Source organism: Pimephales promelas, chromosome 10, assembly GCF_988280905.1.
Source record: "Pimephales promelas chromosome 10, fPimPro1.hap1.1, whole genome shotgun sequence".
Taxonomy (NCBI): Eukaryota; Metazoa; Chordata; class Actinopteri; order Cypriniformes; family Leuciscidae; genus Pimephales; species Pimephales promelas.
Genome location: NC_142778.1, coordinates 3,315,861 through 3,330,902, shown reverse-complemented (window position 1 = coordinate 3,330,902; position 15,042 = coordinate 3,315,861). Strand labels below are relative to the sequence as shown.

Sequence of the window (15,042 nt, the reverse complement as noted above, 5' to 3'; positions counted from 1 at the left end):
ATGAACAACGATGACCAAACAGTCCTGGAGAGCGTGATAATGTGTGGCAGTGTCAGGGCTACAAGAAAATAAACATGATGAATGAACACAAAACCATTCAGACTCAGTCTGAGTGCTTACCGAAACTACAACCTTCCACTGCCTCTGCCATCACAACCTGATCGTACATTAGCCTTATTCCTCAACAGCTCAAGGTCAACAGAGTATGACAGCGTACAGAGGAGAAGTCAATGGGATGATTCAGGAAAGGGTGAGAGAATGAGAGGAGGGAAAGAAGAAGAAAAAGGAAGAGAGAAAATCAGGGTTATTTGAGGTTTAGTCACTGTAAAGGAGTTACTGACACCACCTGGATTTTAGAGCATCTACTGATAATAACGACATCCTTTCACCTTTGTAACCTCCATCACACAGCATTTCTGAAATGAGAATGCTGTTATGACAGTAAAACATTTCCATAAGTGTCATCATACTCAGCATGTTATCCGAGTGGGTCGAAGTGGCTGCTCGGAGCTGTGGCCTTAAGGTCTCCAGTGCCTGTCGAGGTGGCAATCCCTCAACCCGGTGATGGACACCGGAAGTAAAGGATGCCGTCAAGCTGAAGGAGGAGTCCTATTGGGCCTGGTTGGCTTGTGGGACTCCTGAGGCAGCTGACGGGTACCGGCAGGACAAGCGTAGTGCAGCCCCGGTGGTTGTGGAGGCAAAAACTCAGGCCTGGGAGGAGTTCGGTGAGACCATGGAGAAGGACGATCGGCTGGCCTCGAAGAGATTCTGGCAAACTATCCGGCGCCTCATGAGAGGGAGGCAGTCCCCTCCCAACGTTGTTTACATTGAACGTGGGAAGCTGTTAACCTCAACTGGGGATGTCGTCAGACGGTGCAAGGAATACTTCGAGGATCTCCTCCCGCCGTCACATCTTCCATTGGGGAAGCAGAGGCTGAGGGCTCAGAGATGGACTCGTCCATCAACCTTTGCTGAAGTCAACGAGATAGTCAAGAAACTCTTCAGTGGCAAGGCACCGGGGGTGGATGAGATCTGCCCCGAGTACCCTCAAGTCTCTGTTGTGGGGCTGTCTTGGCTGACACGCCTCTGCAGCATCATGTGGCGTTCGGGGACAGTGCCTCTGGGATGGCAGACCGGGGTGGTGGTCCCTCTTTTTCAGAAGGGGGACCGGAGGGAGTGTTCCAACTACAGGGGGAATCACACTTCTCAGCCTCCCTGGGAAAGTCTATGCCAGGGTACAGGAGAGGAGAATACGGCCAATAGTGGAACCTCGGATTCAGGAGGAACAGTGCGGTTTTCGTCCAGGCCGTGGAACACTGGACCAGCGCTATTATCTCACACAATTTGAAAAGATTCAAATGGACACAGGCAGAGTGAAAGACTGGATTTTTTTCTCTTGATCAGGTACAAGAAAAAACTGCTATTTTTACTGTTCTTGTTTTTCTTCAGAGCAGAGAAGGCTCTCAGAAAGGAGGGGTTTGGAGAGACTGAATTCTTGATCAAACCGATGCTGCAATGTATGTTATGAGAACATAAACGTGTTTTTGACCTTATATACCCTCTACAGGGTGCTGGAGGTTTCATGGGAGTTTGCCTAACCAATCCACATGTGCTTTATGGATTTGGAAGGCATTCGACTGTGTACCTTGCAGCGGCCTATGGAGTGTGCTCCAGGAGTATGGGGTCCCGAGTCCCTTGCTAAGGGCTGTCCGGTCCCTGTATGACCGAAGCAGGAGCTTGGTTCGCATTGCCCGTAGTAAGTCAGACTTCTTCCCGGTGCATGTTGGACTCCGGCAGGGCTGCCCTTTGTCGCCGGTTCCAAGGTGCCGCCAGGGGCCGGAGGGTGTCAGGTTTGGGGAGCACACGATTTCGTCTCTGCTCTTTGCGGATGATGTTGTCGTGTTGGCCCCTTCAGACCAGGACCTTCAGCATGTGAAGAAGCTGGGATGAGAAGCAGCACCTCCAAATCCAAGGCCATGGTCCTCAGTCGGAAAAGGGTGGCTTGCTCACTTCAGGTTGGTGGAGAGATCCTGGGGTTTTGTTCACGAGGGAAGGATGGAACGGGAGATTGACAGACGGATCAGTGCAGCTTCTGCAGTAATGCGGTCGATGTACCGGTCTGTCGTGGTGAAAAAGGAGCTGAGCCGCAGGGCAAAGCTCTCGATTTACCGGTCAATATATGTCCCTACTCTCACCTATGGTCATGAGCTTTGGGTCACAGTTTTTCAGTTTTTCTCACAGTTTTTCTCGATTACCCACACATTAAATGCAATTTTACCAGCTGCAAATCCAAAATAAGGTATCCAGCACTCAAAAGAAAATCACATAAAGTCTCAAAATCCCTGATTTACACAGAAAAGCTTTTACTGTCACTTTACAAAGTCATACCTGGTTAAAACACAATGTAAAAACAGACATACTGTTTTCAGAGTATTGTCAGAAATACTGCTCAATTTCAGCGCTTGTTCCTAATGCCTGCCAGTTCTTTCTTTCACCGGTTCCTGTGCTCCTTTGGGCAAGATTTTACAGTCATAGCCTATTTTAAGATGATCTCCATATGGTGGGTGATTTTTTTTCTACGTTGCTGTGTGAAGCTTTGAACAGATTTGTGAATAATACTCCAATTTTTTTGTTTGTACATGTAATAAATAAATCAGCACTACATCCCTCTGGATAAGAATAGACTCCGTGTGGAATAATTCCTCATGAACTGGCAGAATGAGGTTCAGTGCAAAAAACAGGAAAAATATTCAGTCATCATTTTCAACCACCCAAACTGGAGCAGCACGGATGCGTGACTTAAACTTGTAATGCGATGTAATGTAATGTACATGTTACATATAAATTTCTGCTTCTCAACTAGGACCCTTATTTTATATGTTTTAATATTATAATGCACAGGGCCAAAAATACGCAGAATTTTTTAGTCTTTTTTTAAGATATCTCTTGAATTTTCACATCATATCATCAAAAATAAAACATGTGAAACATTTTCATGCTCTTTTAAAACTTTATGTTTGTATTGCTGTTCTAATGCTAGACGATATGATCATATATGATTATATAATAATACATTCATCATTTGCATCAACTCTTTTCCCCCATGCACTCCGCAGCTCAGAACCGATGATATAAGCCTTTCCGTGTAAGCCTTTTCATATTCCACTAAATTGTATGTGAGATTGAAATCATCCATCTTAGCAGTGAGAAATTCAGGGCTTTAATGACAGGGAATTTAAATTCTATTAACTCACAGATAAAAAGGCTGACATGAAATTGCATCTATATTTCATGAGGGAACAAGTAGATTAACGAGCAATTAACACCTACTGCCTTCAGCCAATTCAAAGTTGCTGAAGTGATAAAACCATCATGCTTTAAAATATGTGTTTTAGCTGTCAGATGTTTTAATTATGGTTGAATGGATTTGACCTATAATATGTAACCTCATAAAATGAGTAATATGAGTTGAACATGGGAAACTTGTTGTTTCAGTGTGGTTTACTTTTACTTTTACCTCAGTTCTTATCGCATTATACTTGGTTGTTTATTTCCTCTTTCTAGTCTTGAGTTTCTTTGTAAAATAATCGTAAACATTTCTATTTAGATCAGTTCTTACGTCATTATTTGTATTGCAACCATCTAAAACAGAAGAACTGACCTTAAAGGAGAACTTCGGTACAAAATGAACCTTTGGTCTAATAAAACATCGGTACCTAATCAATCGTTCACTGAGATTTGTTTTCATGATAATCGAATGTAAAAAGTTTTATCTCTAAACACTGTTTAGCGTATAACGCCAGTAATGGGGCATTAACGAAGTAAAAAGAAATCGCTAGTTTATACCGGAGGGAGGCTACAGGAGGACTTTAACAACAGACTACACAACATTATTTGAAATAGCTTCTTTATAAATACTACCAAGAGCTGACGTGATGGGTTGAAATGAATACAAAAGTCTATTCAAATATGTTTTAAAAAGAAGCGCTTCCAGAATATTATGTGTTTCCAGGGAATTGAGCTTATATGGTGCTAAATGCCATCATAAATGCCAGAGTCAATCCATTCAAAAGACATAAATCGATGAAAAAAAAGAGATACTCCTAACCTGCATTAAGTCAGGTTCCAATATCAGATACTAAAATCTCTGCCAATTATCATAAAAATAGGAGAAGAAATAAACACACACACACCTCAGTGTGAGCCAGTTCAGTGAATGCGTTTGATCAACAGGTTATTCCCATATTTGAAACATCCTCCATCAAATCTCTCATTGGACATCATACAACCATAAAGGGCAATTGGAAAATTGATTGTATCCTATTCATTGTGATAAAAGGCTAACAACCTTATATGAGGTTTGCCAGAACTGGTACAATTACTCCTAAATTGTTCTTTCTTCAGATGCCCTGCTGCATTTCTGCTAGTCATTAGAATGGTGGTGTCAAATGATTCAAGACCATTTAGGCTTAAGCGACTGCAGACAGATCAATTTACTCAAGAAATAACAATCCTGAATGCTATTTTTATGTTGTTTCATGTCGGTCTGTAAAATGCATGGTAAGAGAAGAGGTTTAAATGGGGTTTGCGATTGGGCTGTAAGAATGCAAATATTTCATTATTACAGCAACTTGAATGAATGAATACTGATGAATACCATACACTAAATGTTTAATTACATTGTCAGAAACCCGATAGTGTTCAAAGCGACTAACAAGCTCCACCCCTGTTGCTAAGGTAGGATTACAGTTACAGCTTTTACAGGGTCTGCAGCAGCAATACAGTTAAGAGTAATCTAGTCATTTATTTGCCAAGCCATTTATCCTACAGTAAATCATTAAAATGTCCCTCACATGGTACACTGTAAAAAGTGATTCTTCGCAGTTGTAGATAAATCAAAGATTGAAGTATGGTTTACAAGAATATGTTTCTTTCTAATGAGGTTTGCCATGTTCTTTCTGAGGGAATTCTCAGATAAAAAGAAAAGCATATTGACACCTGTAATGTTTCTGTGAGCCATACAGTCCTGAATTACTGCTGAGAAGAACCTGACTGGCAGACTATAAGTGAAGGAAACTGAGGAGCGACATCATTAAATGAAGGAATAATCGCGTGTATGTTGTTCACATAAAACGCTAGCAGGGGAAATGTAAGCTATTTTTAGATGAAAATATTTATTTCCCCTATAGCTGAGCAGGTTGGTACAGTAGCGCTCATTAAACCCGACAGTCCTTCAGCTGAGTTCATCTTCATTACCTGCTGAAACTCACTGCTGTGTGATGGGAATTTTCCAGAAGTTTCCCAGATGTGTCCTGTGTTCAGCAAAGCATGAAAGCCACAAAACAAACACCACTGTTAAGCCATAGTCAGGATATTCATGGCTTCAGGACGTCATTCAGCTTCAACTTCTGTATAGATGGCAACACAAAAATGAAAATTCTGCCATTATTTAAAATCACCCTCGTGTTGTACCAAAGCTGTAATATTTTTTCATTCAAAGGAGGACTTCTTAAAGGACAAGTAAAGCCCTCTCCACACCAATTACTGCAATCAGACACAGGTGTTCATCATCTCCACTTGACCTACTTACTCAACGCGTGGCTCCGCCCTTTCTCTCCCGCTATAGACTTCGCGAAACCACGCCCCCCTCGCCACACAAGCTCTTTCAAGGATTCGTAAGAACCAAACGTGACGCCTGTTCTAACATACGGACCAGAGAACAAAAGTTAACAGCTGACCAAGGGGAAGACTACCAGTGGAAACTCAATGACTGAATAGACTTTTTTTGGCTTCCCATCCTATAAACATTCATGATATGAAAACTAGGATTCTTAAAATATTTATAATGTAGTTGTAATTTCTTAAAATAACCAAATTAAACTGAGAAAGACGTCAAGGGAGTCTGCGTTTTTAGGACTAGGGGTGTAACGGTACACAAAAATCACGGTTCGGTACGTACCTCGGTTTTAAAGTCACGGTTCGGTACGTTTTCGATACAGCAAAAAGAAAGAAATGCCATTTGTTTAAAGAAAAAATATTTTTAAATAAGTGTGAGTTTTCCTAGATCTTGAAACTTTCAGGTTTATAAATAGGGGTCATCTTTGAAGGATGAACAAATAATGTTTCGGTCATCACATTAAAAATAACTTTTAAATATATATTTATTTATATAATATTTGAATTTTGAAGTGCTGGAAAAGATGTGTGAAGTACTTGAAAGCATTTCACCATTCCAGCCAAACTGGTTCCAGTTAGTGTTACTATATTAAATCCATGGTGAATGTTGCTGGTCTGTGGACGAAAGTATTACTAGTTCATTCACGGCACACTGTTTCTCCTGGTTTCCACGTCAGCGCTGTTTGATCTAATAGAGATCTACGGTTAATAACGGAGAAATGTGAATGCATCACTAGATCTCGCAGCGATGTTATTACCTCAGTGGCGAATTCAAGTGTTTTCTTTACCGGATCTCTTAGCGCTGTGTAGTGACATTGTTGCTTGATCGAGATCGGCTCGCGCTGCACAGATGTTGCTGGTCCGAACTGATAAACGATCCGTGAAGCACATAACGAGTAGCGCAGTTTAGGGTTGGGTATCGTTTGAATTTGAACGATTCTGATTCCGATTCCGATTCCTTGTTTCGATTCCGGTTCCTAACGATTCTCAATTCCGATTCTTTTAAGAGGCAGGGTCAAAAAAGTTTAGCTAACCTTGCTAACCAACGGTCTTTCGGAAGGAAATAATCCTTTCTGAAGGAAATACTCCTTCTGTCACAAATTTTGCATTTTGCCGAGATTTCGTTATTTTTAGAAAAGTGAAGCCACACTTTGGACCGCCGACGTAAGCTTCTCATGTTCGACTCGCGCGGTTATGCCAACACTTCCGGTAGACGCTTCTTCGTTGGTGTTGTTCAGCAGTTTCTTCTTCCGCTCGGCGGACTGTGAATATCGAAACTAGGAATCGAAATTTTAACTTTTGAACGATTCCGGGAAAAACGAAAAGTTAGTCCCGGTTCCAATCGATACTCGATTCTCGATACCCAACCCTAGCGCAGTTTCGTTCTGCTTTCATTACGCTTGCCATTTGATGTTGCGCAACGTTGTGTTGGTCGCGTCAGCACGAATTTTGCCGGCAGGAAAAATGGTCCAAGCAATCGTTCGGTTTGTATGCGTACCGAACCGGAAGCCTCGAACCGAAACGGTTCAATACGAATACATGTACCGTTGCACCCCTATTTAGGACCATTGTAAAAAATGTCTAAGACACGTCAGCACAGCAGCGTCATTGCGGAAGCGTAAACGAGCATTGACAACAGAGCCGGAAGAGAATACAATGCTGAATAAAGTCGTTGTTTTTGCTATGTTTGGACCAAAAAGTATTTTCGATGCTTCAAAAAATTCGAACTAACCCACTCATGTCACATGGACTACTTTGATGATGTCTTTATTCCCTTTATCGACAAGGACAGTATAAGGTAAATATATTTTCAATGGAGGAACAGAAAGCTCGCCGACTAAATCTAAAATATCTTAAACTGTGTTCCGAAGATGAACGGAGGTCTTACGGGCTTGGAACGACATGAGGGTGAGTCATTAATGACATCATTTTCATTTTTGGGTGAACTAACCCTTTAAGAACATATTATGTTCTTAATATAAAGCAATATTTGCTGAATACCAGGTTGTTTTAATGGTTTCGACGGGGTTTGGGAAGCACAGTGTTGTTCAACTGCCTCCTCCTGAGGTCGAGAGAGAGAGAGAGAGAGCTGCTTTCTGGGATAATAGGTAGGAAAGTACCAGGTGTGTCTTTGGGGACTCGTTGCCATAACAACCTCAGGTTTCCATACAGCCGAAATAAGACTGGTACTCATGACCTTGTCTTGGTAACTCAAATGAGACACTACACTATCTTAAGCTCTCAGATCTCTCCTGAAGATGCTCATGTTGAGTCAGGCTTTAAATGTTCATACCAATCATACAGTACACACACACACACACACACACACACACACAATACTCCTTCTGTAGGCCCTGGTGCAGTTCAGATAAATACAAGTGCAAATTCTTTAGACATTGTGGTTTATGGCCATATATACACTAACCTAAAGGATTATTAGGAACACCTGTTCAATTTCTCATTACTCCAATTATCTAATCAACCAATCACATGGCAGTTGCTTCAAAGTATTTAGGGGTGTGGTCCTGGTCAATACAATCTCCTGAACTCCAAACTGAATATCAGAATGGGAAAGAAAGGTGATTTAAGCAATTTTGAGCGTGGCATGGTTGTGATTTCTGTTGAGACACTCAGATGGTAGAGTCAGAATTTGGCATAAACACTGCTAATGGCCTACCTGAGCATTGTTTCTGCCCATGTCCATCCCTTTATGGCCACCATGTCCCCATCCTCTGATGGCTACTTCCAGCAGGATAATGCACCATGTCACAAAGCTCAAATCATTTCAAATTGGTTTCTTGAACATGTCAATGAGTTGACTGTAGTAAAATGGCCCCCACAGTCACCAGATCTCAACCCAATAGAGCATCTTTGGGATGTGGTGGAACGGGAGCTTCGTGCCCTGGATGTGCATCCCACAAATCTCCATCAACTGCAAGATGCTATCCTATCAATATGGGCCAACATTTCTAAATGCTTTCAGCACCTTGTTGAATCAATGCCACGTAGAATTAAGGCAGTTCTGAAGGCGAAAGGGGGTCAAACACAGAATTATTGTATATACTAGAGTGTATTTGGCCACCACATCCCCATGGCCTTGTTGAGAATTTACAAACTGGAATAGTCAAATCCGTGGGACCTATGAAATATACGTTATGATCTATAACGATCCCTATAATATATCACTGCATGAAAATAGGTGTATCCGGACCAGTATACTCCTGTATACACTGCTGAAATTCGGAAGAATCCAGGAGTATAGTGGCCGGATATGTCAAATTCCATGGGTTTGTATATATCCGCATACATCCGGAATGATACCAAATCGGATGTATGTTGTGGACGTATACTTCCGTGCTAGAGCCATTTGTTGCCATGGCAAGTAATCCCATTAAAGCAGGAAAAAAATCACACCTTTTTGCAGGAAACATTCACACCTTTTTGCCTTCCAACCAAACTGGATTGGTTGTTCTTTTAAAGCCACTCCCAACACCCAGACCACTATTGGAGGGCAGGACACATTGAAAACCCAGTAAACGGAGTTTATTGGTTACTTTTAAACATGGCCCACCCTAGGCCTTGTAGCATACTGATTTGATTGGTTATATACCAGCTATGCAGATATTGCTCAAATATATACCAAACCTCCCTCCCCCAATTTTAATATATTCATTAAAAGAAATTTGATATATATATATATATATATATATATATATTTATATTTATATTTAAACATACAAAGAACAATGGGAAAGTCTGAAATTTTTATTAAGGTATATAACACATTCCAAATAGCATTATAAACAAGCATTACAGAGGAATTGGGAACAAAAACTAGAAAAAAAAGTATGAAGTAATAACATCTCAAAGGAAGAAAAAAAAATCATGGACATTCCAAAGAAAATTATAAACATACATTAAATAATTTGTTAACTTTTTATTTTCGTTAATTTTTTTTTACCCAATCATTTTAAAGGACAGATGTAAAGGAATAAAGTACACAGTGTATATAAAAAGTTACATATATATATAAAATATATGAAGAGTTCCATTTGAAATTTTCTCCTTTAATGATGATTTTTATCAAACTTGTGTATTTAAGTTCAGTAATTTCTCTTAAATGGCAATGATAATTGCCTATTAATTGCTATTTAAGTGAAATTACTGAACTTAAATATACAAGTTTGATAAAAATCATCATTAAAGGAGAAAATTTCAAATGGCATTTAGAGGCTTTTGCATCTGAACTCTTCATATATATATATATATATATATATATATAAAATATACGTAGATATTCCAAGTAAACAATATAAATAAATAGAACATTACAGAGAGTGCATTATAAACATACATTAAAATGCAAACAAGTAAACAAAATGGAGATAAGCAACATGGACAACAAAAAAAGGAACAAATATATGAAATAATACGAGAAAAGTAAATAAGAAATTAAAGTGTATATAAAATATTCAAGGTGTACACTGCCGTTTATAAGTTTGGGATCGGTAAGAAGTCTCATATGTTCGCCAAGGCTGCTTTTTTTTATATATAAAAAATACAAAAAAAGTAAGAGTAATATTGTTAAATATTATGACAATTTAAAATAAACGTTTCTATTGGAATACATTATTCTTGTGATCAAAGATGAATTTTTAGCATCATTACTCCAGTCTTCAGTGTCACATGATCCTTCAGAAATCATTCTAATGTGATGATTTGATGCTCAATAAATATTCATTATTATTACCAAAGTTGAAAACAGTTGTAGACTTTTTAGGATTATTTGATCAATAGAAAGTTATATTTCATTTATTTGAAATATGATGTTTTGTAACATTATAAATGTCTTTACTGTCACGTTTGATTCATTTAATGCATCCTTGCTGAATAAAAGTATTGAGTTAATTTGAGCTATCCCCCCCAAACCAAAAAAAAAAAATATCTTACCGACCCCCAAACTTTTGAACGGTTATATATATATATATATTTTTTTTTTATATACGAGTTAACATTTTTCAAACTGCCATGATACGCTGGTGGTGTGACGCATAGTGTGGGTCAGCCTCTAGTCTGTTTTATAGTACCTAGCAGAGAGCAGATTGGTGGAGACCTCACCATTCACACTGGCCTTCCATCAACAATAGCATCATCTTCATCAGACATCAGTTCTATTGTTGCGGTCTTCCAAAGTTCCTTTTCTGTGTTGGTTTGTACAACCCCGGACCTGGTCTCCAGCAACTGAAAAACATGACAGTAACTTAACCACTAAAACACAGAGAGGAGGATAGTTACATTCTGAAGAGAAAAAAAAGTGCTTAACCAGTTTCTTAACTTACCAGTCGCTTTCTTTGAAGGTTCTTTGCAATGCTCGTCATAGTTTTTCTTTTCTGGGCCTTTTCAGGCTGAGCCAAAGAATACTTCCTCCGCAAAGTCTCAAAATACATCTTCCAACCTGCTAAATATATCATAAATAAATGTAATGGCAATAAAAATAAGTAAAACAGAGGACAATAAAATGATTACAACATCTTTAAGATTACCTTTTACACATTCAGGGTCAACGTCTGTAAAAGTTGACCTTAATTCTTCGAAGAGGTAAGTGGTCACAGCCAGGTTATGTGATGAATTTATTCTGGGGGGGAAAGTTGCAGGTATCATTACTGAAATTCACTTTTGGCATTCCAAATCCACAGAGTAGTAGATTAAACTAACATTTAGGCTATAGTATATAAGAAACAGTCTTACCTGGTTTGTGGAACGTATTTGTGTGGGTTGTTCTCTGAATTATGGAGGCGCCTTACAGATTCCTGTAAAGTTTGAAATTAAAAAGCAATTAAATTGATTCACAATCTTCAAGAACCACAAAACTGAATTTTCAGTTGGAATAAGCTGACCATCACAGTAACCGCAAGAGACAAAACAATAATTGTAACCGAACTATGGCTTACAGCCACGTTATAGAACAATAATTGGACTTACCGCAATGTTCACGTCATGTGCCTTTTTTATTCTATTCGAAGCGTTGTAAGATTCTTCATGTAACGTTAGTCTGTGCTGCTCATACTTTCGCTAAAGAGCATCAAGACGCTGGAGAGTCTCTCTGAGAAGATCAGGTTGTGGCCAAAGACAGATTGATCCTCCCATTGTGATTCTGCATCACAGCTGTGGGGCATGTGGATGTGATCATCCTCATAGTTATCCACTGCATTACTGACTCTCATTGATGCATCTATGGAAATATTATAACCATAAACATTTTTTACATTAGTAGCTACTTAAAATAGATCATGGAGAATTCATTGATGATGGCACCCATAGTTACACAGAACAGTGTGTGAGAAAGATACATTAATTAAAAACGAAACAATACACAATCTCCTAACTCGCCATAAGTCAATATCAATATCTGAATGAGAGATGTAGCTAGCTGGCCTGCTAGCATCAGCAATCTCTGTATAGACCATTTCACAAGATTTCACAAGCACTTCCTGTTTCAGTTTTAACACTGTATAAACGTTGGGTTAAAGTACAACCAACAGAACAACTGAATCAAAAAGTTAAACAAACATATTCAAGATATTTTCTTTACATTTGAAATTAAGAAGCCTTTTACAAACTGAAACAGGAAGTGCATCTGGACCAGTGTTGTTTACATCTCGTAATGTGCAATAGCAGTAATGTGAGCTATTGTAAGACTAATGTAAGTTACCATACTATCTTGTACTACCGTGAATATTCATTCATTCATTCTTTCAGACTCTTAGGTCAATATCACAAAGTTAAAAAAATAACATGTATGTGGGCAATGGTAATCATGCAAGATTCATTGTATTTTGTTTACGGCTTGTTACTGATCTTAAAAGCATTCATAGAACGGACTTCACGAATCTAAAGTTAGGCAAACAAGCACATAACAGTTAGGCAAGTTAGCTTACCTGAATCTGACAATATTCAACACCCGGCGTGACTTCTTTATCGGAACATCGTAGCCGAGCCATTTCTGGGGTGTTCCTCAATGGGCTATATGCACGCATAAGTTCCGCATTTGACGCAAGGATGCTCGTCCATTTCCGGTTGTGGAGATTTAAGCGGAGGAGAACCGAGGAAAACGGGATTATGGTGGAGTCTTCAAAATTTACTGTCCTCCCGTCATTGAAACGAAACGTACATACGTTTAGATGTAATTTTATATATAGTTATGTTTACTTAATATAATTTTAAAAAGAAGCATAAACACAACGAGGGGTGTCTGTTTTATCTGTTTTTGTGACTAACGTTTCGTTAGTATAACCATGGAGTATAAAATTCAATATAAATTCTCGGTATTTCATTGGACTCTACGATCGGCGGAAGTTATCGAGCATCCCTAATGCTTCACCGGAAATACCGCCGTGCATAGAGCCCATCGGATTCCCGTCCTTAGGCCCTGTTCACACGAGAACGCTCGCGGGTGAAAACGTAAAAATATTTTATCGGATGTGCCTTTCGTTTACACGGCGATGGCGTTTTTGAGGCTCAAAAACGCAAAAAAAGTGAAACCACCCCCCAGAGTGGAAATCTTAAATCTTACCCGTGTAAACGATATAAACGCAAAAGTTTGCTTGACGGTGAAAGTTGTACGCAGGCGCGTGGACTTGGTGTTGTTGTAGTATGCACTCCTAGCCGCCTGAAGTGCATACTACATTGAATTTCACACACTTTTGCGTCTCCATTTGCACGCGGATTTCTCACACAAAACGCTCGTCTAAACGCAGAATAAAAAAAAGATGACGCAACGCCACTTTTGCGTTTTCTCATCAGAATCGTTTCCGTGTTTAGCCTCAGTTGGGCACTTTCAAGCCTATGCTTCCAAATGTAACGTTAGTGCCTTCCGCCATTGCCTCCGGTGCTCCTCGTCTTTAGGTGGTGGGTGTAGCTAAATCGTAAAGTGCACCACAACAACAATCTGACCGCCTCACATTATGTTCGTTACACCGTTGGTCCAATTGTTCTCTCCTCTTAATCCAACTGTTATGGCAGCACCTAACTGAACATTTAATACTTGACATATTTTACCGTTCGTTTCAACTAGCGCAGAATCTCATCCCTCTCATGAGCCGGAAGTTGAAGTCTTTCTCAGACGGGAGTAAGATGACAAAACGAACGCAATGGCGTCACCCTTGTTGTCGTGCAAAATAAGGTGAATAGAAGAAAACTGTTTCCAAACCTCGAACTGTTCTCTTTGCTTCGGGAAAGAATGCTGTAATTTTAAAGTATTTTTCTCGCGCTTGAAGCAATACACTAACGTTATTGGTTGCACCTCCATTACGTCACCACATTGTTGTGTTTATGGTTGTGAGTGGTGAATTTCAAACCTCAAAACGCCCCCTTTTCTTGCAGCTTGTTTGTTTGCGGAAGAACTTATTCACTCAAACCACAAACCTCGGTATGACGCGTTGCAAGTGAATCTATTTAATTTTGTGAATAAATATGATGCAGCTGGACTTACCTTTCAACATGGAAGGATAACCAGCTGCTGACAATAACACGGGAAAGCCCGGTGGTTTTGCGACCACTCGTTTCACATCATGCATGCCCAAAGAAGCATGGATTAACTCTGCCAAAACCGTGATGTCATTGTCCATCTCAGTTCAGATCTCATATAATGGTGTCGCAGGCAGTTCAATAACATTGTTGAATATTAAATAAAAATGTCCCCAACTAAGCAAAGCCAATGGCGACAAATGTTGTCTGCAATTTGTAAAACTTCACAATAAAAATTTAGATATTCTGAAATGTTTCCCTGTATTTTTTATTTCATTAAATATTCAGATGTTTTTGTGAACGTATATTCATGGTGTTTATTTTGTCCTGTTTTTATAAAAGAATATTGGATTAGGATACTTTTTTTCATACAGTGGTTTTAAGGCCCTGACACAGGCGACATAAGCCAACCCTAGAGTTGGCTTTAGTCATTGCTAGTTCTTTGACGTCGGTTTTCTGTTTCAGGGCCTTAAGAATTTATTTATTTTTCTGTACAAAAAACTTGTTTGCTGTAGACCAGAGATAATTTTCAATCCTGAAGTCCCCTGCCACTCCTCCATCTGAGAACAGCCAGCACCCTTAGTGTCAGTCATTAACATATGAAAGGTCTTCTTCACACCTCTCACACCCAGCAGTGTTTCAGCTGTATATGTCCGTGAAATTTCACGGATTCCTGTATATGCCCGCTTAGGTGAGGTTTCCGGGTTTGTCTGGAAATATACTGTTCCGTGTTACTCTGATCCGCTTTTTCCCACATACATCCAGCAAACATCAAATTGCACAGGAGTTTACCATGCCCGGATATTGCCGGATTTGAGTCTTTTCATGCAGTGTATGTCT

At 39.5% G+C, this 15,042-nt stretch overlaps 1 protein-coding gene and 1 long non-coding RNA gene across 9 annotated transcripts in view; both read right to left on the bottom strand.

The window, feature by feature from the left end:
- Window positions 1-15,042, bottom strand: part of gramd1bb (GRAM domain containing 1Bb) — a 132,448-nt gene that overhangs the window by 106,926 nt on the left and 10,480 nt on the right. The window lies entirely within an intron of this gene.
- LOC148977283 (uncharacterized) lies at window positions 10,235-12,696 on the bottom strand. Its single transcript, XR_016169823.1, has 6 exons — window positions 12,615-12,696; window positions 11,659-11,908; window positions 11,425-11,486; window positions 11,220-11,311; window positions 11,016-11,134; window positions 10,235-10,917 (listed from the first exon to the last, which is right to left on the bottom strand). It is a non-coding gene; the product is annotated as an uncharacterized LOC148977283 (long non-coding RNA).